Genomic DNA, 23,447 nt, shown 5'->3' with positions numbered 1-23,447 from the left:
CGTGAGTACGAGGCATTTGAGGTGAAAAGCAAGGAGGTTCAATTCCTTGAAACTGAAAATTACATAAGATAGATTGTTAGCAGTCTTTTAGTTTCTTTAGAGCGAGTGGACTGGAAGAATGTTCTTTTCTTTCAAGCTGGGGAGCGGTAGTACGAAGAGCGTGGAAAGAAGGTCGATGAACAGGCTGAAAAGCATATACACGAAGATGTCTTTTTCCTAGACTACGAGTCGTCCGTTTTCCGCTTTTAATTGGACCTTCGAGCGTGACCGTAAATAACCCACGAGGAAATAAAGGTCGCACGAAATCCTGATGGTGAGCGCGCTTCTTTCGCGCGGCCATTTTTTTCTCACGGTTTTCTTTCGCGTCACACACGACGGACTAAGCAAAAGAGGGACTAATCGTAGTCTATCTTATCAGCTTATATACCGGACTAAAGAAAAGACTACCCGCGATATATGATCAACCATCAGCTTAAAACAGTTGGCTACATCAACTTCAACCGTTTGACAAACCCCAGGCATTTGACTCTCTCTTGTGCCCAGAGCTGGGAAGGTGAATTTGACATAAGTGGGTGTTAATATACTAGGGCAAGGAATTTGACACCATTTAAGAGATCTTAAGAGGGTTGGGGGGAATTTAAACAAACTGCCTTGAAATCATATTTTGCTCTCCCGTCTAACAATTGTTCATAGACTTCAAAGTCCAAGCATTTTCGGTAGTGCCTGTTTTTGTGCATGTTGGTGTGGAACGAGAATGGAGCCTGAAACAGGACCGGTTCAGTGAAAAAACAAAAGCAAAAATATTGCTCCACCTAAATGTACCCTTGCTGATGGTGTGTGAGATAAGTAGAAAATCGTATGAATGCAAGCGAACATGCAAAGGTTTACACCACTCAAGAAGAATTGTTTTGATTATGCATTTGCGTGGGTATTGAATACAACTTTACCGTTAACCGACCGGTCATTGTAAAACCGGGGGTCAATTGTAGACTGAGGGTGAAATGCAGACTGCAGACCGATGATGAAAATCGAAATGCAGACTGTAGACTACAGACTTTTTAAGTACATATTGTGTTATTTCCAAGGTTAACTCTCGATAATGGAAATGGTAACACTGACGATACCCTTGAAAAGTCTGCCTGTGTGCAGTCTGCATTTCAACCCCCGGTCTGTAGTTTGCAGTTTGCAGTCCACAGTCTGTGTTATACACCGGCCGACTTTTTAACTCCGTCCTTGTTAAAGTATCCCAACAATGATTTCAGCCTTAAATAAAATAACACATAAAATTATAATTACAAGCTATTAAAAAAGGTGAAGAGAATTAAAAAGCGTTGAATCCAAAAACCTAAACAAATACTTTCACGCGGAGCGAGTCAAATTGTTTGTTGAGTTCCGGCTTTAAATTCTACTAAAAAGCATTTCAAAATCAGACAGTCAAGCTTGCTTTGGCACTTCTTGAGAATTTTCAGGATTCTTCAAAGTGAGTACAATAAGAAGTAAATAAATGGAATAAATAGACTAACTTGTAAAGACCCAGAAACTCCAGTATACAAGAATGTTGTGGTAACTATCCAAAATAAAGTTGCTTATGACCAGCCGACCGTTTGAGGTTTCTGTTATTTAGATTTTCGATATTGTTTCTCGACTATGGAGTCCTCCGCTCGGTCGTGTAACCGAGCAAGGTCGCTAAATGAGTTAATGACCATAAGCCCATGGACAACGACTTGTCTGTAGATCAAGACTGAGGCACTAATCCACGCCAGCAGTACCCATAAACTGTAGGAGGTTCCGGCAAATGATACTGAAAAAAAGTTCATGGAAGTTACAAAAAACAAGAGTCTTCAACGATAAAACACTTAAGCGGTTAATTTTGGTTTCCGATGACAAGAAGATCCAATGTGAAAACAGAGGTCGTTGGTCAACAGTACAGAGGTGACAGTACAGCTAATACTCAATGACGTCATAAATTTTTGGCAATGAGACTTTTGGCGAAAAACAGTTCCATTAATGTACCTCAATAAGCCAATGAGAGCGCGCGCGCAAATTGTTGGGGAAAAATCAAGATACATAGCAACGCAATCAAAGACGATATGTTTTTGCATACCTGTTGGTCCAGGTGAAAAGTGAAGAAGGTACAACATGGCCACGCAGATGTCTTGACCAAATATGATCAGGGTCAAGAAGGGCTGTTGAAAATATTAAAAGTACACATTTAGAAGTTTCACAATTGCTCCGTGAAAGCGTGTTGGATAGAAGGTGAGACGGAAGCAATCACCAAGACAAGTTCAAGCGCCATCTAGGTCACATACATCTCCGTGATCCAAAAAACGCTAATGGAATAACTTACTTATAAGGTAACGTCTGCATACTAGCCAAGTGGCCCATCAGGCCGGAGCTCATCCCGGTTTCTGTAGCAAGAAGCGACTAGGAGTATTTCTATTCTCCCCTGGATGGGATGCTAGTCCATTGCAGGGTTACCCCCAGCATTAAATTCGCTGATACCCATTTGTACAGCTGGGTGGAGAGAGGTACTGTGAGAGTAAAGTGTCTTTCCCAAGAACACGACAGAATGTCCGGCAGGCCAGGGTTCGAACCCGGACCGCTCGATCCGGAGACGAACGCACTAACCATGAGGCCAACGCGCGCACCGCGCCCCCTCAACTTACTTCCGGGAAATTAGCTTAAATGGTAGAGCGCCCGCTTGGCATGCGGAAGGTACCAGGATCTCCAAGGAAAACAAAAGCTTTCTTTTTGAATAAGTACTAACTCGGCGAAGGTTCTAGGACGTCAAGCGTCACGCTGCCGTGCAACCAACGAACAACCTAAAGTTTGTGTCACGCGCACGAACTCATATAAATCTTAGTGCTAAATAGAAACACAAGTGAAAGTTTGGGAGAACTATAAAAAGCTGCAGGCGAGTGCTTCCACTGTCTTTTCGACTTCGTGATACCAAGATTTCTATCGATATTGTATGTGTTTTCCACCAAGTTACAGAATTACTGCTTTTAGCACTCGCTTTCTAATAATAGTTTTCTAATAAACTATAAATTAATTATAACTCAGTAATACAAATTAAATTCTAAGTACAACGTGTACATTGTCCCTTCGTCTATATAGGGCCAAGGTCCGTCTTCCCCTGAAAAATAACCTGGAAATAAGGCACTGTCCCAACCCGGCACCACCAACTTCCAAAAATGAAAGCGTAGACCACTAATGAATCCCGCTTTTGAAGTGTGTCACATGTTGCTCTTACTTCCTCAAAGTAAATCCTCATCAAGCAGGGATTATAACAGAGTGAATTGTTGTTATCTGCATGCTTCACCAGGGTACATCTGTTGTGAGTAGAACAAAAACACTGGAACATTAAGCATTAATATTGTTAGGCATTCGTGGTTAGGTCATATCTTCGTTCTGTAGAGGAACTTAGAAGAAACAAATAAGTGCCAAAGAGGAGCATGGATGGGCGAAATTGTACATTACGTCAATTATGTATAGAAGCATTATTTATAATACTTGGAAATCATTCTTCTTTGATATGTGGCCGAAATTTTGCCACTAAAAGACTGCTGCTCAGTTATTTTAAAGTTTAGAACTCATAGCAAACAGAATAAACAGCATTGACCTAACCCATTTGAAAGCAAGTCGGGCAACTAGACTTTGTTATAGCCTATGTTCAGAAATGCGCGCTTGATAGTAGTTTGACCAGAACTTGGTTTGTTTTATATTTGTTTGGACAGTTTTCAATATGCTAGCCATCGTACAGTTTCCTCCTGAAACGACATCTTATTCATTCGATCATTCTTCAGTTAAGTCGTCATCATCGCCATTTGCATTTACTTTCAACACACATTTAGGTAATTAGCTCCATAAAGATTTTATGGATATTTTGCTTCGTTTCTTCCGATAACAGCCCCTTCCTCACCCCACCCCACCCCCAAACTGGTTATTGATTCCAGACATAAACAGGCAACAAAGTGGTGTTACATTACCTGTAATGATTTGCCCAGGAACCTGCTACTTCTAAGATGACAAACAACTGAAGAACAAACAAGTACTGAGGGTAACACACGCACAAACCATCATCAAACCTATTCTTCCACACCTGTCAATCATAACAATGTAACAAGTAAAGGAGTGTACTCTTGCATATTTAATATTTCCCAGCAAATGACTAATTTGTAACTGAGATTTTTTTTTTTTATTATAAAATAAATCTTAGATATATTTCAACGGATCTTAGTTACAAATGTCAACTTCGTCCGTGGGGCGCTTTTCCCTTCAAAATGAAGTTCGCGGTTAACAATACCGTCACGGCAACGAAAGCTGTCGAGCAGTCGAGCGAGACGCGAAAGAAAGTATGAGAGCAAACATGGACGCGCCAAGGTGAAACAGCGCGTTTTGCAGTGCGTCAGGTTGTCTGTTAATACTCTTTGGTAGGGGGCGCAATTTCACCTAGGGGGTGTTCAGCTCTACAAGTGATCCCCTCCCGCCTGAAAAACGTAGCTTAAACAAGACCCCCCCCCCCCCCCCCGCCAAAAAAAAAATTTTTTTTTCTAACTGAAAGAGTCCTCCACTCAGATGGCAAAATTAAACCCAAAAACCAGGCTTTGCATCTCCCCGTTACTATTATAGCTGAGTACCTCGTCCCTTCCCCTCCTGGGTACGCAGCACTGTAACCCACCTGTCCAGAAGATTATCAAGCAGATCTCCATAAATGGAACCTTGGGCAAGACAACAATAAAACTTCATTGACCTTAACTGGTAAAATATGTATTATTTGTAATGATATATATAAAAAGTAAGACTTTTTTTTTTAGCAAATCTTGAAAGTGCTTCTAAACGCATCTTTCAGTGGTAACAACATTATTTGTTATGATATAACAAGTAAGATTTTTTAACAAATCTTGAAAGTACTACTAAACGCATCTTTCAGTAGTAACAACATTATTTGTAATGATATAACAAGTCAGATTATTTCAGCAAATCTTGACAGTGCTACTAAACGCATCTTTCAGTAGTAAAAACATTCTTGAAGTCGAAACCTGGAGCTCAACTTGTTAGGAAATTGTTACACCAGTAATATAAATCATTTCGAGCGCTTCTCGATCCAGAATGTCGCGCGGCCATTTTCTCGGCCCAGTTTATAATTATATAGATCTAGTTACGGTCACGCCCGTTGGACTAAGCGAAAGGGGGACTCCTCGTTGAGTCTGGGTATGGAAGGGGATTGAGGAAGGGGGTGGAAATTATACAAAATTAAATGATGTTCAAACTAACATTGATTGAGGTACCGCGCTGACACTCCATCAACAATATCTAGGAGAATTCCACCAGTAAAATGAAGAGCAATGGTTAAAAAAGGCTTGGACAGGATGCCAGTGAAGGCTGCTATGTTTAGAACAATACGCACATAATCTAAGAAAAAAAAAACAGAAGACACATTTTGTTTACTATGTAGTTCAACCCTATTAAACGGCCACCCTCGAAGAAATGGATAGTGACCGCTTAAAGGGGGCTGGCCGTTTAACTAAAAACAATAGAAAAGCCCTCATCGGGACTTTAATTACTTGCCGCCTAATAGGGGTGTCTGTCTAATAGGTGGCCGCTTAATAGGGGTTCGTTTGACTGTAGGAGCAAAAATATAAACATTTAGGGCCTATTGGTTAAAACATTCAGACCGTGATTAGGTTAGTGGTGGCCGGCCTTAACTAGGTTGGAGCCTGTGACTCCGATTGTTTAAGCGACGTTCGCTGACTTTTTTAGGGGAGTAAAAGAGCCCATGTTTGAAGTCCGAAAAGCCAGTGGACCGTTCTAAGCGAGAAAGCCTCTTAAACAGATTACTTATTTTGATTATCAAACTCATGCTGCTGACTCGTAACCCGCTGAGGCTATCGGCGTCAGGGTCAGCTACTCTGCGAGCAGAGTAGGAAAGATCGACGCGACTCTACTCAAGGGGGTTAGCGGCAGGTTGAAGAGGTCAATATTTGCACATAGGAGTAAAACAAACGCCGAAATGTGAAATAAACGCTGGCGATATCCAGTGAATCGAAACTCAAGCAGTCCCATTTAACTCAAATTAGTTTCATCTCGGTAATCGGAATGTATATATATCTTGGGTAGGCAAGAGCCCGGGCAAGCAGCAAACGTTGTTGATATCCCAAGAGAGTATAAATGATATAATATGCTAATGATTCGAAAAACAAACATTAATATTACTTTAGAGAAAACCGCCTGAAAATGTTCTTATTACTAAGGCACTCAGGCGCTGACCAATACGTTAAAAATTTACCGAACATAGTCCTTCCGTTTGCAAAACTTTAAGGTCTGTCCAAACGGGAAATGTTTGGCGACCAAACACCATCAAACATTGTTTGGTGACCAAACATTTTACCGTTTGGCCACCTTGTTTGGTGCTGTCTGGTCGTGTTTGATAAAATTTGAAGGCCATCAAACATTCGATCAAACAACTTAAAACATTTCTTTTGTTCTCGTGTTTGATGGGCGATGTTTTGTTCGTTTGGACAGTCGTGCCAAACATATTTGGCGCGCGCATGCGTCCCACGCTTGCTCAGCGACTTGTATCCATTGTTTGATCTGTGTTTGATCAAACATGTTTTAACCGTTTGGCCACTCACTTCAACATCAACGTGTTTGGTCACCAAACAATGTTTGATGATGTTTGGTCACAAAACATGTCCCGTTTGGACAGACCTTAAAGTTTTGCAAACGGAAGGACTATGTTCGGTAAATTTTTAACGTATTGGTCAGCGCCTGAGTGTCTTAGTAATAAGAACATTTTCAGGCGGTTTTCTCACTAATCACCCGGTAGATAAGAACTACATCAGCCTTAAACCCCAAATCAAAGGTTCTTATATGTTGGTGTTTACTGTATTGCATATAATTTACTAACGTTTTCCGGCGAATTACATTTGCATTACTCTGTGAATTCTTCGGCAGCGACGACGTTACCGGATGAACCCAACCGGGGTAGGGGGCAGTCTGTCTTCTCGAGTACTAGCGTTATCCTTCGCCGTCACCGATACGTGTCGAGTTAACACCAGGCATGCGGAGGGTTTATTTCTTTGTGCCTAACTTGATAGGTAAGTGAGACACATGCATAAGCAGGATATATTTCATTTGCGCACACCGCCCAGCTTCACCGCGAAATCAGAAGTGTTAACATGAAAAATTGTTTTTTTTATCACATCATATTGAAGTCAACTATTACGTAAAGGCTCCGGAAGGTTAAGGCTTTATTAAGGGCTTGTTCACAAAGCTTAGAAGAGCTATGAAAACACAGCAAACTTTAACCTTTAAACGCCCTCAAAACACAATGAGAAAACCTTATTTTAAAATGCAAATTTCAACCTTTTAACGACTCCGGGGTCAGCCATCAACAAAACAAAATGGGACGTATTCCCATTAATCAAAGTGATTCGCCCTCAATCCCCACTGCTTTAAAAATGTTCTTAAAATTTGTTTCAGAAATACTATACATTATACATTATTTAAGGTTTAATTAACGTACAATGTTTTATTACTTTACAATAAAAAAATTTCAAATAAAAAAAAAATGAAAATAAAGTAAATACTCAAGACAATCAGGTAACTGTTAGCAAAATAGTGTGAACTGTTATTATTAGTCCCACAGTCCCGTCCTTCCAGTCAGACACTGTATGGCTCTTAGAGGTTGTATTGTCCAACACACTATAGTACTTAATACGCGTACGAGTGCTTTGTTATTCTGTCTCTTCTGGCATCCTCTTTCTTGTTATGTCAGAACATGTTTTATTTACACTCTTTTTTTTTTCTTTATAAAAACCTTTTTATGAAAACGCTGAGGCTGAGATTAACCCAAATTTTAAGAACATAGTAAGAACATTCTTCAGGCTGAGAGTCGATTAAGAACGTTTCTATTTTGCTAATCTGTATATTAAATGACAAGCATAAAATAAAGGGAACAAAAAATGTAAATTAACCCTAATACTAAAAGGCATGTTTTGTATAACATTAACAATGGTTTTCTTCCTGCATTCCTCACATCTCGGTTTGTAATAATCAGCAGTTCTTATTTATAACTCTTCCAAACTAATCTCCACACCATCAAAATCATCAGGTGATACAAAGTCTGAAGTATCATCAAGGTAGTTGACCTTAAATTTAAGAACATCTTACGAACGTTTTTAGCCTCAAATCTCAAAAAATATAAGAACGTTCATCCTCAGCTCCAAAATTAGACGTTCTTAGATATAAAAAAGAGTGTACCAGGCTGAATTTGTTCTTATAATATACGGTGCTTTATTGGCCAACTTTCGGCTTGATGTTCTAAATCTACTTGTTCTTATATGTGGGTGTTTACTGCAATGGGTAATTTTTGAGCAGTCTGTTACGAAAAATTGTAGAAATTTGTGTCATACTTATTATTAGTTCTTTCCTACGATGTAACAATTTCTCTTCTTACTTCATTTATAGAGCAAGTCTTTTTTTGAGCAAGTTCTAGTGTGGGGCACATTTGTGGAATAGCCTTCCATCTAACGTCAGAACCATTAGATCTTTTATTGACTGTAAAAATGAGATAAATCACCAACTGTCTTCCTCGTACTCTCACACGGCAAGCATGTAAATTATTATTATTATTATTTAAAAAAAAATCGATCTTGTAACTGATGTTTTTACCGCGTCTAAATAAAGAGTATGTCTATGTCTACTTGAACTCTACAGAAGGATAGCAAAAACAAGGGGGGGGGGGGGGGGGGCATGAATTTTAACAAAATTCACGACTTAGCTATAATGCCCTGCTATTAGCTACTATTAATGATTTTTATTGTTACAAATTCACACACCACGTTTTACAATGACCGCTAAGTAAATGGCGCACATCAAATTTAGTCGCTCTTTCATACTACCCGGTCTCGTTTAGATCACCGATGAAATGTCCATAACATCCAGTCTTTTCTTATGAAACTTGTGAAGAATTTATTAGACCTTTTCACTCTCGTAGCCACCATCCATGCAAACTAATTGGTGACTAAAGAAAGTGTTTACAGAAGAAAAGAGTTCAACTCCCACAGGAGCAGAGTTTGGGACACCAATATGGCTGGCGTGACGTCATGTGAAAACACTCTGTTTTAAAAACAAACGGGGAAGGCAGAGAGCACGTTGCTGCGGGCAGCTTGGGACCTGGACTATCTGAGAATCAGGCTACTGTTTTAGTCGCCCTATAGTTGGATGCGAGATGATAGATAACAAACTCGGCGCTACAAGCCTCGTTTGTTATCTATCACCTCACATCCACCGTATCGCCACTCTCCGACTTGTTACCATCGTCTTTGTTTGCATAAACGCCCTATCATTCAGCTTTTTTTGAGCTCCCCTTGTCGTGTAACCGAGCAAGGTATCTAAATGAGTTAAAGACCAAAAGCCCGTGGACAATAACTTGTCTGTAGATTAAGAACGGAGCACCAATCCACGCCAGCAGTACCCACAAACTGTAAGATGTTTCGGCAAATGATACTGAAAAAAAGAACAACCAAACAAGTTCATGGACGGTCCGTGTGTAAAACGAGGACTGCGGACTGTGGAGTGCGGACTGCAGACCGGGGGTAAAATGCAGACTGAGGGTAAAATGCAGACTACCTCAGACTAAAGACTTTTTAATGTATGTCATAATGTTTCCATCATCAAGTGTTGACCAGGCTAATCGCAGTGAAAGTGTGCACTACGGTTAGCCTGAATATCACTTCGGTTAGACTGATTGTCATTCTGGTTACCCTGAATATCACTCAGGTTAGCCTAAGTAGCGCTCTGGCTTGCCTGTTAACGGTTAGCTCTCAATAATGGAAATGGTAACACGATTTAGTTAAAAAGTCTACAGTCTGCTGTCTGCATTTTACCCTGAGTTCGCCGCTGAGTCTTCGTTAACGTTTACACTTTCCGGTTCATGCATGGACTTCACCAACAAACGTCGGAACAAACAAGAGCGTATTAACAGTCAAAGATAACCCGTGTTTTCATCATTACCTGATGGTCCTGGTGAAAAGTGAAGGAGATACAACATGGTTACACACAAGTCTTGACCAATTAAGACCACAGTTAAGAAGGGCTGTCATGAGAAAAAAAAGATAAGATTTCAACATCAAAATGTCGAAATGGAAACACCAATGTTCTCCACGTCGTCTCCGGCTGTTTGAACATAGTTAACAGAGGGAAATGGGTAAAGCTGAAAAAGTTCTTGGAAAAGTATTTTGGGGATACGTAGACCCTGCACAAAACCTGGCAAAATACAAAATAAAGTTATTATGATGATGATGATGATGATGATGATGATGAATGCTCATACAACTAACCAATAGAACCATTGCGATTATCTTATTCATGCACAGTCTATGAGCAAAACATGTGCAGGGTCAAGGACCTTCCAACAAAAATCTTAGTCTGTTTGTTTGCTTCTTTGATGTTTAGATCAGTAATGGACCGCAAAATACGTCAAAATTAAATGTGTTGTGCCAATTTGTTTTGTTCTTAGCACATTTTGACGTTATCTGTACGTGATCTATTAGTGAACAGACGCACGGCAACATGGAATCTATTTGTTAAATAGCGGTCTGCTAATAGTGGCAGGTCAGCACGGGGATGAGGGTTCTTATATAAAAGAAACCTACTAGGGGTGCGAGTCAAGCAGCTAGTTAACAATTAGATTATGAGCTCGAGATTTCTATGAGGTGATAGTTGATGAGGCCGAAGGCCGAATCAACTATCGCCTCATAGAAATCGAGAGCGAATAATATAATTGTTTTAGTAGAATTCTAACTGAAATGAACGCAAATAACGGTTTCCAATTATTTTTCAACGCTCCATTGAACTTTACGCTTTAACAAAATCGCACGCATTGAATTGTCCTTGGTAAATTTGCAGTTGTTTACGCGCTCGCACCCGTTTTTTTCAATAATTTCAAGATTTTAAAGTCAAGAACCCGTTAATGTCCTTCTTTTGGGCTTCTCAGGAATTTAATTATCCATTTACACCTAAAATTTCTTCCAAATCTTCAGAAAACGATAAAAACGTCACATTTCGTGGACGACCAACAGCCACTGCACTCTAATGGCTGATAGTATACGAGTAGCTCAGCCAATCAGATTCCAGCATTTGCATTAGTATACCAGGAGAATTCTACTAATTAATATAAGTATCACCCATCTAGTGGACTAATGCAAATCCTGCATTTTAATTGGCTACGCTATTAGAGGACTATTACTAATAGTCCTCGAGTAGCGAAATTGGCGCAATCGAGCGTGACGCTTTCTGTCGTTTTATTCCCAAATAAATATTTCTTCAACTTGCATTTGCTAACTTTATTATTGCGTTTTCTGTCCGACTAGTTGGGTGATACTAAAACAATTAGGCCCTTCGCCCTCAAGGGCCACGGGTCAATAGCCCATTCGGTTTCGCCTCATCGGCTATCGACCCGCAGCCCTTGCGGGCTACGGGTCTAATTGTTAAGTATCCCCTGCCCATTTCTCACCTGATACCTATGTGATCATTACACCTCCACCCCTTAAGACTGAACCAACCAAAATGCGAGAATAACAAACTCAGTAGTAGGAGGCGACTAGCGTAAGGAGTATTTCTATTCCCTACTGGATGGGATGTTAGTCCATTGCAGGGTTACACCGCAGCAGTGAGATCGCCGGTACCCATTTATACACTGGGTGAAGAGGAGGCACTCTGAGAGTACAGTGTCTTGCCCAACACAATGTCACCGGCCAGGGCTCGAACCCAGACTGCTCGATCCGGAAGCGAGCGCACTAACCACGAGGCCACCGCGCCTTCATGAAAACGTAGGTAAACTTGACCAATAAAGTATGTGGGAAAAGCGCATGCGTATAAAACAATCAAGGAAAGTTGATGTTGTTCTTACGTCCTCAAAAAAAATCTTCACCAGCCAGTGATCGTAACTTTGACACAACATGTAAATATCGTCTGGATTTACTGGATTTGCTATCAGGAAACGTCTGTTGTGAATTGTACAAAAAGGTATAAATCACACATTACGCAATACAATTCCAATAAAGAGTCCCGTCTTTTCGATAGTAAGCCCTTTAGGTCGGAAAAACGGAAAATTTCACGGGTTTAGTTAAAGCTTTTAAGATCATCATACTTCGCTTATTAGCCCTCTGCGCTAGTGAGCAGAGTAACTGTTTTGTAACGTATATAGACTGCAAGCACAGTCTCTCTTTTGCTCGAAAATCCGTTGGGAAGAACGTAAAGAAGAACGCAACAAACGTGAGAGGTCGTTAGCGTGCGAAGCCGTGAGCCACAAGTAGCGCGAGCTTCGTCTCGTCTTCCGACGCCCACGCTACTTGCGCGTGGCTCGTGGCGTCACGTTCGCAGTAACGCTTGCACGTTAACTTATTTTGCGTTCCTCACCACGGATCTTCGAGCAAAAGAGAGACTGCTCGCAGAGCTTCGCAGTCAATAACGTATGTTATGAATCACAGTATGTTTGATGCTCACTGTTCTCGTGATCAGAACTAGGTATTAGTTTCATCTACTTATGTTTAGAGTTGTTTCTGTGAACAGTCACCATGAAATTTTCCAATGTACAACAACAACCAGAACAAATAACATTACGTCACTACCTTAAAACACATGATATCACTCCCAAATGTAGCCGAGTTCGGAACAACAACCCAGCTACTTTGCAAAATGCATATAGTTTCTTCTGATATTAAGCCACACCCCCACCCCCGAGAGGAGATTTCCATATAAAAAGATCAGGATGTAATATATCAAACACTGTCTCGAGTGTTTGATATATCTTCTCAATCGAAACAAAAACTAAGGAGTAAACGGAGAAGTAAAATCGCCAAAATCTATGCTAATTAAAGCCGGGTATCCAAACCTCCTTCACGGTTGTGATTTTCTTTGTTTCAACTTGTTGAATTATCAATGAGTTTGAGAAAGTCAATTAAAGTATAATCTTATTCTTCGTCTCATTCGTCGTCTTAGGGGTCCAATCACGGATTTTGGTCTCACTTAGGATGTCCATGACAAAACGCCGCCATTTTTAGCCTTCAAAGTATCTTTTAGGGTGCTCTCGAAGAAAGAATAGAAAGGGGTATCTTTTAGGAGTCAATAAAGCTCAAGCAACGTCAAGAGTCTCTTTTTAGGGTTTAATTCACATTTTCCGACAAGCCTCTCCAGTCTTTTCACATGAGACCCCCTTGGAGGTCCCACCACCCAAGCCTTCCTGATGATTGCTGTTCTCAGAGATAAACTGGAAACAAAGGAGGAACTGCTCATACCTCTTCCTCTCCTATGTTAAGTTAACTTTTTTACCCTAATTATTATTGTCAATTAAAGAAGGGCATCTAATTAGCTTGCTATATTTTTGCCCTTTTCCATTTCTCCTCTTACTTGTTTACTTTATATTTATCTTTGCAATTTTAGAATGGAATAAATAAATGAAATGAAAAAATGAAAATGAGGAACTGCTCTTTATACCTGTACTGAGCTGATACAGCCGCTGCTATTGCTAAGCAGACAAGCAACTGAAGAACAAACAAGTACTGAGGGTAACACACGCACAATGCCATCAGCATTCCTATTCTTCCACACCTGTCAATCATAACAAGATTATGAGGAATTATAGCCCTCTCAGTCCAATCGGTATGTAACTATTGCCTATCACAGATGCTTGATATCAAAGATGTCAATTTAACTTGAAAAGCTGCAATTTGTTCCTTTCACTTGCACTGAAGCGTGACTTTAGTATGACGTCACTTAGAAAACAGCATGATGTCTATTTCTCTCTCTGTCTCACAAAATTGGAGTAATACATTTCCTCTCCTTGCTTTGCTGCTTTTCCAGCTCATTGCTTTTTATTGGGCACTTAACTTATAACCAAGAAATTTTTTCAAAACGACAGATCGATACAGTAATGAATGCTAGGAATGACTTCCTATGGTGTAAAATGCAAAGAGTGACAATAACCTCCAAAAATACAGAACATCTACAGTTGTAACCCCAAAACAGATCAGAAGGATGAGCTTTTTTTGCTCATTTAAGTTTAATGTATTCTTTTGCTCTATGATATTTTCTGTATTATGCAAAATAAAATGGTTGTTGTTCTTGTCGTCGTTGTTGTTGTTGTTGTTGTTGTAGCTTAGCCATTTTAAGGCCGCTTCTACAAAATACAACGACGGACAGTCTTATTAACGACGTCATTCATACTACTTCTTGCACGCCTTGGGTGCCTATGTTATGTTATCACAAGGGCTAAATTATGAACCTCATTCCCAGGGTCTCTTATCTTCCCGCCCTACCGAAGAAGATGAGAGACCCTGGGAAAGAGGTTGCTAAAATACCTGTCCAGAAGTTCATCAAGTAGAGCTCCATATCTGGAACCTTGGATGAAGGAAGAACAAAGCTTCATTGAACTTCACTGGTTAATTATTGATAATACTACTAGTAGTAATCAAACATTATGAGTGCGTTCGACGCCGTCACTTAAATATATATACCTTATGATTTCACTGGCTGACTTTCAACCTTTGTCTATCACGAAAATCAACGTTTTTCATCAACAACCGAGTCTTAACAGACAGATATACATCATAGTGTCAAAGTCCATGCCAGTGAGGCCAGTGAAGAGGTCCACTGCATAAAACACGGTATGTTAATACGTTGCGTGACGGCGCCCGTTTCCATAGACTCAAAAACAAATTTACATTCATGCAAAATATTTTCTCATTAACTGGGAAGCGATTTTACAATACTAGGCCACTTATAAACATATCCCGCAACGCTTCTAAGAACGAAGCATATAGAAACAAAAGAAACCAGTCAATTCAATGAGATGCAAATGAGTGGCCCGGTATTCTGCAATCTAGCCTGGATGTTGCCTTCAGAGTACTTTTCCACCGATTCCAAACAGTATTCGACCGGATAAAGACTGAGCTATCGCCACTGGGACTAATCAAAAAATGCAATCAAACTACATCCTATGAAATATAGCTGTTCCCACGGTTAACATCCTAAAGCCAGGGGGATTCAAAGTCGTGTTCGTGAACATATAAAAATAAATTATAAACCACGAGATAGTCTCCAGATAGACTACGAGTAGTCCCTCTTTTGCTTAGTTCGTCGTGCGTGACGCGAGAGAAAAGCGCGAGAGAAAAATGGCCGCGCGAACTCCTGGAGGCGAGAAGCACGAAAAAGGAGGGTCCCTTCCTCGCCCCAGGATTTCACGCGGCCATTTTTTCCTCGCTTCTTGTTCACGGTCTCGCTCGACGGACTAAGCGAAAGAGGGACTACTCGTAGTCTAGTCTTCAGATATCCGCTTTACGATGCTCAGACTTGCTTAGACTACTAGGAAAACCACGAGGTGCGCGATAGTCTTTGCGCATATGACGTATGAGGGATGACGTCATTCAAAATGGCGCAGAAAATGCAGACGGTCGACAAAAAATGTCAAAAAAGGTCACCCTAGAAACCACAGGACACCCAAGATTATCAGCTGCGTTCTGCGAACCAATCATTATCGACACCAATCAATGTCAATTACTCGATTGATATTGATAATTGATGACCAATCGATGAAGAAGATTTGTGTGACCTTTTATCGATTGGTCATTTCATTTGATTATTTTGTGGGGCTTACAAGCCACACTAAAATTCGGCATCCGAAACGTTTGCAGTTTGGGAGAATACATATCGCATCGCATATTTTTTAGCTAATTCACATATTTAATAAACAATTTGAGATAAGGTTGAGGTGCTTTGTAATTTTTCCCCTTGAGACTTGCACCTCTGCCGCTGGGAGTCAATTGGACCACAATTTCCAATACTTTCCAAGACATAGATTGTGATGCGTCATTATAACCACTCCAAGCCTCGGAAAGCGCTGGAAACTGTTTTGAGCCCCTCTCCCTTTCAGCAAGGAATATTTGAATCCTAAAAGAAAAGAGGAATGTAAATAACACCGCCAGAATTTGAGCACAAATGGTATAGTCACAAACTGCTTTCTTGCGCACTCATGTTAAATTTGTCACTTACACTGATTGAGGTACCGCGCAAGAATTCCATCAAGAACATCTAGGACTATTCCACCAGTAAAATGAAGGGCAACAGTGAGAAAAGGCTTGGACAGGATAAAATAGAAGGCTGCTAAATTTAGAATAAGACGCACGTAATCTAGGAAAAACAAAAAGCATGCTTTTACTACGGGTGCAAAGATATTTCCATTCAGTTTTTTATACTGTTTAGATATCACAGTCTGCACCATGAAAAGTGGTTTACACTGTGCCACTACTAAGGCAAGGATACTTGATGGATCTGCTCCTGAAAAAGAACAAGTCTTGGGATAGATGGATGGATGGAGGGAGTGTGTGAGGGAGGGAGGGAAGGAAATAGGGGGTAGAGAGGGAGGGATGAATGGATGCATGGATGCATGGAGGGAGTGAGGGAGGGCCTAGGGAGGGAGGGAGGGAGGGAGGGAGGGAGGGAGGGAGTACACACAAACTTTTCAAATCTAAAACTACCCGTGGATGGAGATACCACCTCGAAATTAAAGTCATTAACAATGTCTGATGATTTAAGTTTCCACAAAAGGTCACTGTATCGAGTCCTATTCACCAGACAATTTTATCTATATTCATATTTGATTCATGGAGTTTTTTTTTTTTTTTTTGCTCCTGCAATTTCTCTCTCGCCAAGTTTTTTTTTTTTTTTCATCCCCAAGCCGAAGAAGAAGAGAGATCCTGGGATCGAGGTAGGATGCGGTCGAGAAGTTCGTGCAAAAATCTTCTCATTAGGATTATCTCTGCGGTCAAATATTGGGTACTTGCCTCAGAAATGCAAAGAACTAATCCGTGACAAACATGGCCAATAAAAAAAGAACAAATCAAATCAATTGGTGCGGAACCCGTTTTACCTTCTACCTCTCGAATAACTAGACTTAAGTACGACTTCACTCGGCAGGCGACTGTCAAAGCCTTATGCACTGGTCAACGGATGTTCAACCTCCCTGGCTGTTTATAGTTTCCCCTTTTAAAAGACCTTTGCGACTTACGTCGCTCACACTCGCGACTTAGAGAAGGATTTTATACGCAAAGATCGACTTGCGGCAAGTCTAGCAAAAATGCTCTCTTCCAAGTTAAAAATGATATCACGTTGGTGGCCCGGGGGACGTGGGTACTTTATTATATAGGCTATATAGGTATGTGGGGCGCCAAAGGGGTTTTTCAGCCGTTTGTGTCATAAATAGGGAATAGATTTTGGCCGTTTTGGTCAGAAATGGGGTATGGCTTTTTCATTCTGGTCTTCAATTAAGTACGTTTTTCAGAAGAAGCTACTTTTTCATCAATAGGCTGATTTAGCAAGAAACGGGAACGTCACTTGACGACGGCGCGCGCAGAACAAACACCCAAATATGGTCAAATTAGAACAGAATCCAGGTTATTCCGCGCGCCCTCAGTCTTCATCTGACCATATTTGGGTATTTGTACTTCGCGCGCAGTCGCCAAGTGACGTTCCCGTTCTCTTGCTAAATCAGCCTATTATCAGGAGGGAGGGGGCGTCTCCAAGCAAAACATTGGTAGAATCACCACTGCCAGTGTGACATCACGATTCGCTTGGATGAAATTCAAAATGGCGCCCAATGGGTGAAGTACAAGAGGTTGATAAAAATGCGGAATTTCGCTCTGATATTGTCCCATTTTCGTAGGTTCGTTAATATGTGGTTTATATTACATTGAGGAATCTTTATTTGGTACTTTTTGGTGGCCAAAATATTCAAAAGGTAGATAATTTGATCGAGAACTTTCTGTTTTGAAGCCAATTTGTCGAACAAAACTGTAAGCTGGTTGACCTTTCGAGGGCCACTGCATAGCGAAGCAGAGCCATTTTGACCCAAGAATAGGAGGTTCGACAGAGGGTATACTTGGCTCTGTGTATGTGGAATTTCAGTTCTTCAGTGCTCGTGGTTCGTCTCATCAATCCCTTCAAAGTGCAAATAATGGCTGTGTGGAAAGAACAGCCATGTTTCAGGTAGCCAGATCAGGTAAGTTTTCACCTTTGTCGTACTACAATTTACATTTAGAACAATATCCGTAATTTGGTTAATAGCTATGGCTTGCTTAGTGATTCGGTTCTATTTTATTTTGATTTTATTTGAGAAAGAGGAGCCCTAATTTTCTTTTATATGCTAGGTCTGCAGCAAATATTATACCAAGAGACCATATTTTCTCTTGATTATACAGTTGTGTTACATGACAAACTCAGCTTAGTTCCTTGCCGGCGGCCTAATTGTGACTAAATTTTCCCAGATTTTAGTTTGGAATTCGATATTTTAAAAATTGATAAATGCTGTTAATCCAAAGATCCATCAGAATCTATTGATTTGCAAGGTCATAAATCAGCTATTAGTCCCCATTTGTTCATCTAAAAGTTGTAGCCCGCTGAAAACAGGTTATTAAAGACACCTTGTTTTTTTGCAGGGAATGTCACTGGAAGGAACATATCATAATGCACAAATTTCCTTCCAGAATGCCACACTGGGCAGCACTTAGGGATTCTGATGAACATTTTCCCTTTGAAGGCTAATGCCCCCCTCCCCCCCCCCCCCCTCCCCAGATGATAAACTGGCATGGAGTTTTTGACTTACCTTAGTTTAGATTTTTAAAAATTTCTTTATCACCTGTCAAGACATGCATATGAGAGCTACGATTTGTTTCATATGTTTAATCATGCTGTCAAATTTACAAGTTCCTGCTTCATTTTTGCACCTTTTAAGGTGCAAAAATGAAGGTGAAAAATGAAAAAGTGCTTAAAAGCACTTTTCCACACCTCTAGTTAAACTCCCATTGATTGACAGCCCAAGATATTTCCTTTAAAGGCACAGAGTCATACAAAGGCTTACCACAGCTTGATTGTCAGTAGAAATCAATTGACAAGTTCAATTTGGAATTAATTTGAGATCCCAAATTTACGATAGTTTCAATTGGTGTAAAGTTAAAAAAATGTGACTTTTCTGTTATGTCAGTAACTAAAATAGATGTCACCAACCTTATTGACTTAAACATCATAATGAAGAAAAAGCTAGGGTGGTGAAATTCAACCATTTTTACACAAGGATAACTGAACATTGAGCTATGAAGACACAAAAGAGAGCAAAAGAGTGGAAATTCTCTGGAGCTAACATCAAGGTTTTCAGTGCTGACTGCTACACACTAACCACAAATAAAACCACTAACAATGGATCAGGCATGACATGTATGGCCATATATCATTGGTCAGAATGAGAGCATTGCTGCTAAGCACACTGGAGGAGAATGAAGCTTATGGACCTCCGGAGTTTGAGGGAGAAATTGATTCAGTTAATCAATCATTCCTTTATTTGGTAATGCAGGTTTTATGAAAAGTAGCCTTCATTCAGTGTCCACTCCATGGACATTATCCATTCCGAGAAGATAGGAACTCAACAGATAATGTCCAAGGACAAATGTGCAAGCGAAAATATTTGATGGATTAAATGGCACATAGAGTCATAATTGAAACTATAGGCTGATGTGGACCTGTGAAGAGCAGGAGATGATTATAAAAGCAGAATAAATAAAAAGAGTTAATAGGAATAAAACTTGTTAAAATTAAAAAAATAATAATTAAATAGAATAAATGTCTGATTGTCTTTACGTACAGCATTTCAGCATTCTTACACATTTTTTAGCATTTGCTGTCATTTATTTTGAGTGCTATGCTGCAAATATATCTATTTGGTGACATTTAGTGGAGGGTTGTTTTTTAGTTAGAATATGATGAGAACTTAAAGGGATGAAAAGACTACAAGCAGGCTTGAAATTCTTGGAGGCTTAAGAAATAGGAGCCATTACAACAAGACAGTGCAGGACAGTTGCAACATCATCAGCCTTTTCCGGGGTCTCGCCTCTTTCTCTACCAGAACCCACTCGGCCACTTTTTTCGATCATGCCCACTGACCGAGAACCAGGAACAGGCTACAGCATCATTCAAGATGTGGCATTGTTTAGGAATAAGCCAAGTTATTAGGTTATGACAAAAGATAAATAAATCATACACAAAATTGATTTCACCATAACTGCAATTATTTAAATGCTATATATGTTTACACCAAAATGTAAGTGGCAAAAAGAAAACCAAGAACAGCTTACTCAGGCTAACTCTAATTTGAACTTTGTTGTGAATATGAAATTACAACACTGAACACCGCAATTGCAGTGGACAGCAATAAGTCAACAGTTGCAACGAGACAGGAAAAAAGCCAACAAACCTTCACAACAAAAGCCAACAAACACAGAAAACTGACGACTACAAACTTGTGTCTTTTGATGTGAAATCACTGTTCACTAGTATTCCACTTCAATTGGCATTACAGTGTACCGAGACCGCTATACAACAATCTACTGTTGAACTGCCGTTACCTACAGAAGACATCATGGACTTACTGAACCTTTGCCTTACATCGACTTACTTTCAGTACAACGGTAAACACTACAAACAGTTGCATGGAACAGCAATGGGGTCGCCTGTTTCTGTTGTTGTCGCAGAAATTGTGATGCAACACGTGGAGGAACGCGCCCTTGCAACTTGCCGACAAACGATACCGCTTTGGTTACGCTACGTTGACGACACCTTTACCGCCGTTCACAAAGACGAAATTGACGATTTTCACGACCACCTAAACGAACAGAACGCCGACATCCAGTTTACTAAAGAGATCGAAGAAAATGGAAAACTTCCTTTTCTAGACTGTTTGGTAAGCCGCGACAACAACGAACTACGAACGACAGTCTACAGAAAACCGACGCATACCGACAGATTACTTGACGAATCATCCTACAACCCGACTTCACACAAAGCCACGACTATAAAGACTTTGACGAGACGAGCGCAACTAGTTTGTGACACACCGGACAGCTTACGTGACGAAAACAGATACCTTGAACGTGTTTTTCACAAAAACAACTACAACGCTGACTTTATTAGACGAAACATTTACCAACCTACTGAAGCTGACGCTACGAACAGGAACCCTACGTCTGTTACTACAGTGACTATACCTTACATTAAGGGCACTTCTGAGACCATCTCACGGATCCTACAGCCCTACAACATTCGCGTAGCCCACAAACCTACAACTACGTTACGACACTTACTGGCCAACGTGAAAGACAGAGACGAACCTAACGACAGACAGGGAACAGTTTACAAGATCAAATGCTCCGACTGCCAGGCTTCCTACATTGGTGAGACTGGCAGAAACCTTAACACGACTTTACTGACTGAACACAAACGAGCCACGAGAAATGGTGATGCCAACAATCACATTGCTGTACATCATCAACTGACAAACCACAACATTGACTGGGACTCTGCTCAGTGCTTAACCTACAGTACAAACTATTTTCAACGACTGACTCTGGAAAGCTGGTACACTAACCTAGAACAAACGCCTCTTAACAGATGTCAACAACTACCGGCGCCTTACAAACAACTTATCCACGACAGAAACGAAACCGACAAACGGACTTCTAACAGACCGACTTAACAATACACGGACCAAAACCGACCTATTTGACTAACAATAGACGGATCGAAACCCACCAATGACTGATGACAAACTTTACGCGAGTCTCTCAGCCAATACCATCATGGCTATACTGACCAATCACGTTCAACGGACCAGACTTATAAGATCATCGACTGACAAACACTATTCACTTGACTCTGAAGATGACTTCCGGTCAGGTTGTCGAAACGTCAGTCACCAACAACAGTTCTTTTCAGAACTACACTCACCCGGACGATCACACTATACGAACAAAAGCCAACAAAGCTGCTCTACGATTAAAGCCAACAAATTTCATCGTACAGCAGGCACAATTAAAACACAAAAGAATTGCATTTAAAGGCCTGATAACTACCACCAAAAGTGCTCCCAAAACAGACAAAAACCGATCACATCGCTGGGAAATTTTGGTGGAAATCAAGAAATAAACAACATCTCAACACTCAAACGGATTGATGAGAGGAACGGCTGGTTCAATCGACACAGAGATACACGCGGATTAAACGTATACTATCGACGCATAAAACCTCCTATTGACAAGACTATTGGTAAGACATTTAAGAGAGAAAACGCGAACTTTTTACGTGGACTTCTCTCGTCCCGTTTTCAAGATGGCGGTCCCGCCACTTACCCGCAACAAAATTCAACAAGAATACACAATAGCGCGCGCACAAAACTAAACCAGATAATGCACACAGACAAAAAATAACAACAAACTGTACACACTTACACTAAGTTAGTGAACAAAAGCGATATTAGGCCTGTTTTTTTGTCTTTCTTAACCTCTGTTGTCCTTCTTCGATGGCGTAATCTGAATAGGCTACTCGAGGCGCTCGCTCGTTGCTATGTGACGTCACACTGGTAGCGATGAGTCTGTCACGAATTAATACTGGAAAACAATAGAGTCACCCCCTCCCTCCTGATCATTATCGATAAGAACATCAACAAAAGCCCTTCATAAATTATGTTTAGAGCAACTGTGCCAGCCGCAACGGCCATAAATAGGGTATCGAATGTTTGGTCAGGTCACAAATAGGGTGCCATTGTACTGCTCATTAAACCTCTTGTCGTGTCTTGTCAGTTAGCGACGTGAATGCCGATGTGGTTTTCTTTTGTAAGGGAGTAAAGATCCCTATTTACTACATAACGGTACATTGTAGATTTCACACTTACCTATCAAGTTAGGCACAAAGAAATAAACCTTCCGCATGTTTGATGATAACTCAACACCCCCAACACGTCCCTGTGATGTGCCAGCAAGGAAATTAAAGAGGCTGATTGTGAACTGTAGTCAGATAATGCAGCTTAGGTTTACGTGTCACACAAGGAGACGCCGCTCTCCGACAATAGAACACACTTAATTATAAAAGCTTCTACTCGCATATATTGTTTTTGTCATTTAAATGAACAACAATTTGATCAAAGAACTCTTTGATTCACCTCTTGTGACAGTTCTTTGGTTGGAAGATCAATATCCTGTCAATAACGAAGACAGACGTCATTGCAATGTTCCCTATGGTGAGGACCTCTTAAAACTAATTCACTTTCTTTCGTTTTTATATTACTGACAGCATCAACCGAATATAGTTTACAGAAAATAAACTTGACCCTGCTCACAAACTTTGTATTTGTGCTTATTTAAATGAACAAGCTGATCAATGAACTCTCAGCTCTTTGACACTTGACTTGAAGTTTTACATATTCATTCATTCTTTGGTCACGGTTGTCGGATCAAAAACAGAGTGACGTCATTGGCGTCATCCCTGTTGCAAGGACCTCTTAAAAACTAATTCACATTCTTTCGTTCTTGTACTGTTGCACTATTCGTTCTTATATTGTCGCA

General features: G+C 40.4%; 1 long non-coding RNA gene and 1 pseudogene across 2 annotated transcripts; one reads left to right on the top strand and one right to left on the bottom strand.

Annotated features, from left to right (window-relative positions):
* Positions 1-1,616: 1,616 nt before the first annotated feature.
* On the bottom strand, positions 1,617-22,968 carry LOC110055335 (CDP-diacylglycerol--inositol 3-phosphatidyltransferase-like; annotated as a pseudogene). Its single transcript, XR_016204366.1, has 12 exons — positions 22,778-22,968; positions 16,057-16,194; positions 14,367-14,406; positions 13,504-13,617; positions 11,918-12,011; positions 10,021-10,102; positions 5,278-5,415; positions 4,682-4,721; positions 3,990-4,102; positions 3,254-3,332; positions 2,105-2,186; positions 1,617-1,801 (listed from the first exon to the last, which is right to left on the bottom strand). The product of XR_016204366.1 is annotated as a CDP-diacylglycerol--inositol 3-phosphatidyltransferase-like (transcript).
* On the top strand, positions 17,329-19,679 carry LOC149097552 (uncharacterized). Its single transcript, XR_016204235.1, has 2 exons — positions 17,329-18,061; positions 18,498-19,679. It is a non-coding gene; the product is annotated as an uncharacterized LOC149097552 (long non-coding RNA).
* Positions 22,969-23,447: the final 479 nt, after the last annotated feature.

The sequence above is a fragment of the Orbicella faveolata genome, unplaced genomic scaffold (genome assembly GCF_042242905.1).
Source record: "Orbicella faveolata isolate gen_17 unplaced genomic scaffold, um_ofav_v1 contig_47, whole genome shotgun sequence".
Taxonomy (NCBI): domain Eukaryota; kingdom Metazoa; phylum Cnidaria; class Anthozoa; order Scleractinia; family Merulinidae; genus Orbicella; species Orbicella faveolata.
This window is presented reverse-complemented; position numbering and strand designations above follow the sequence as displayed.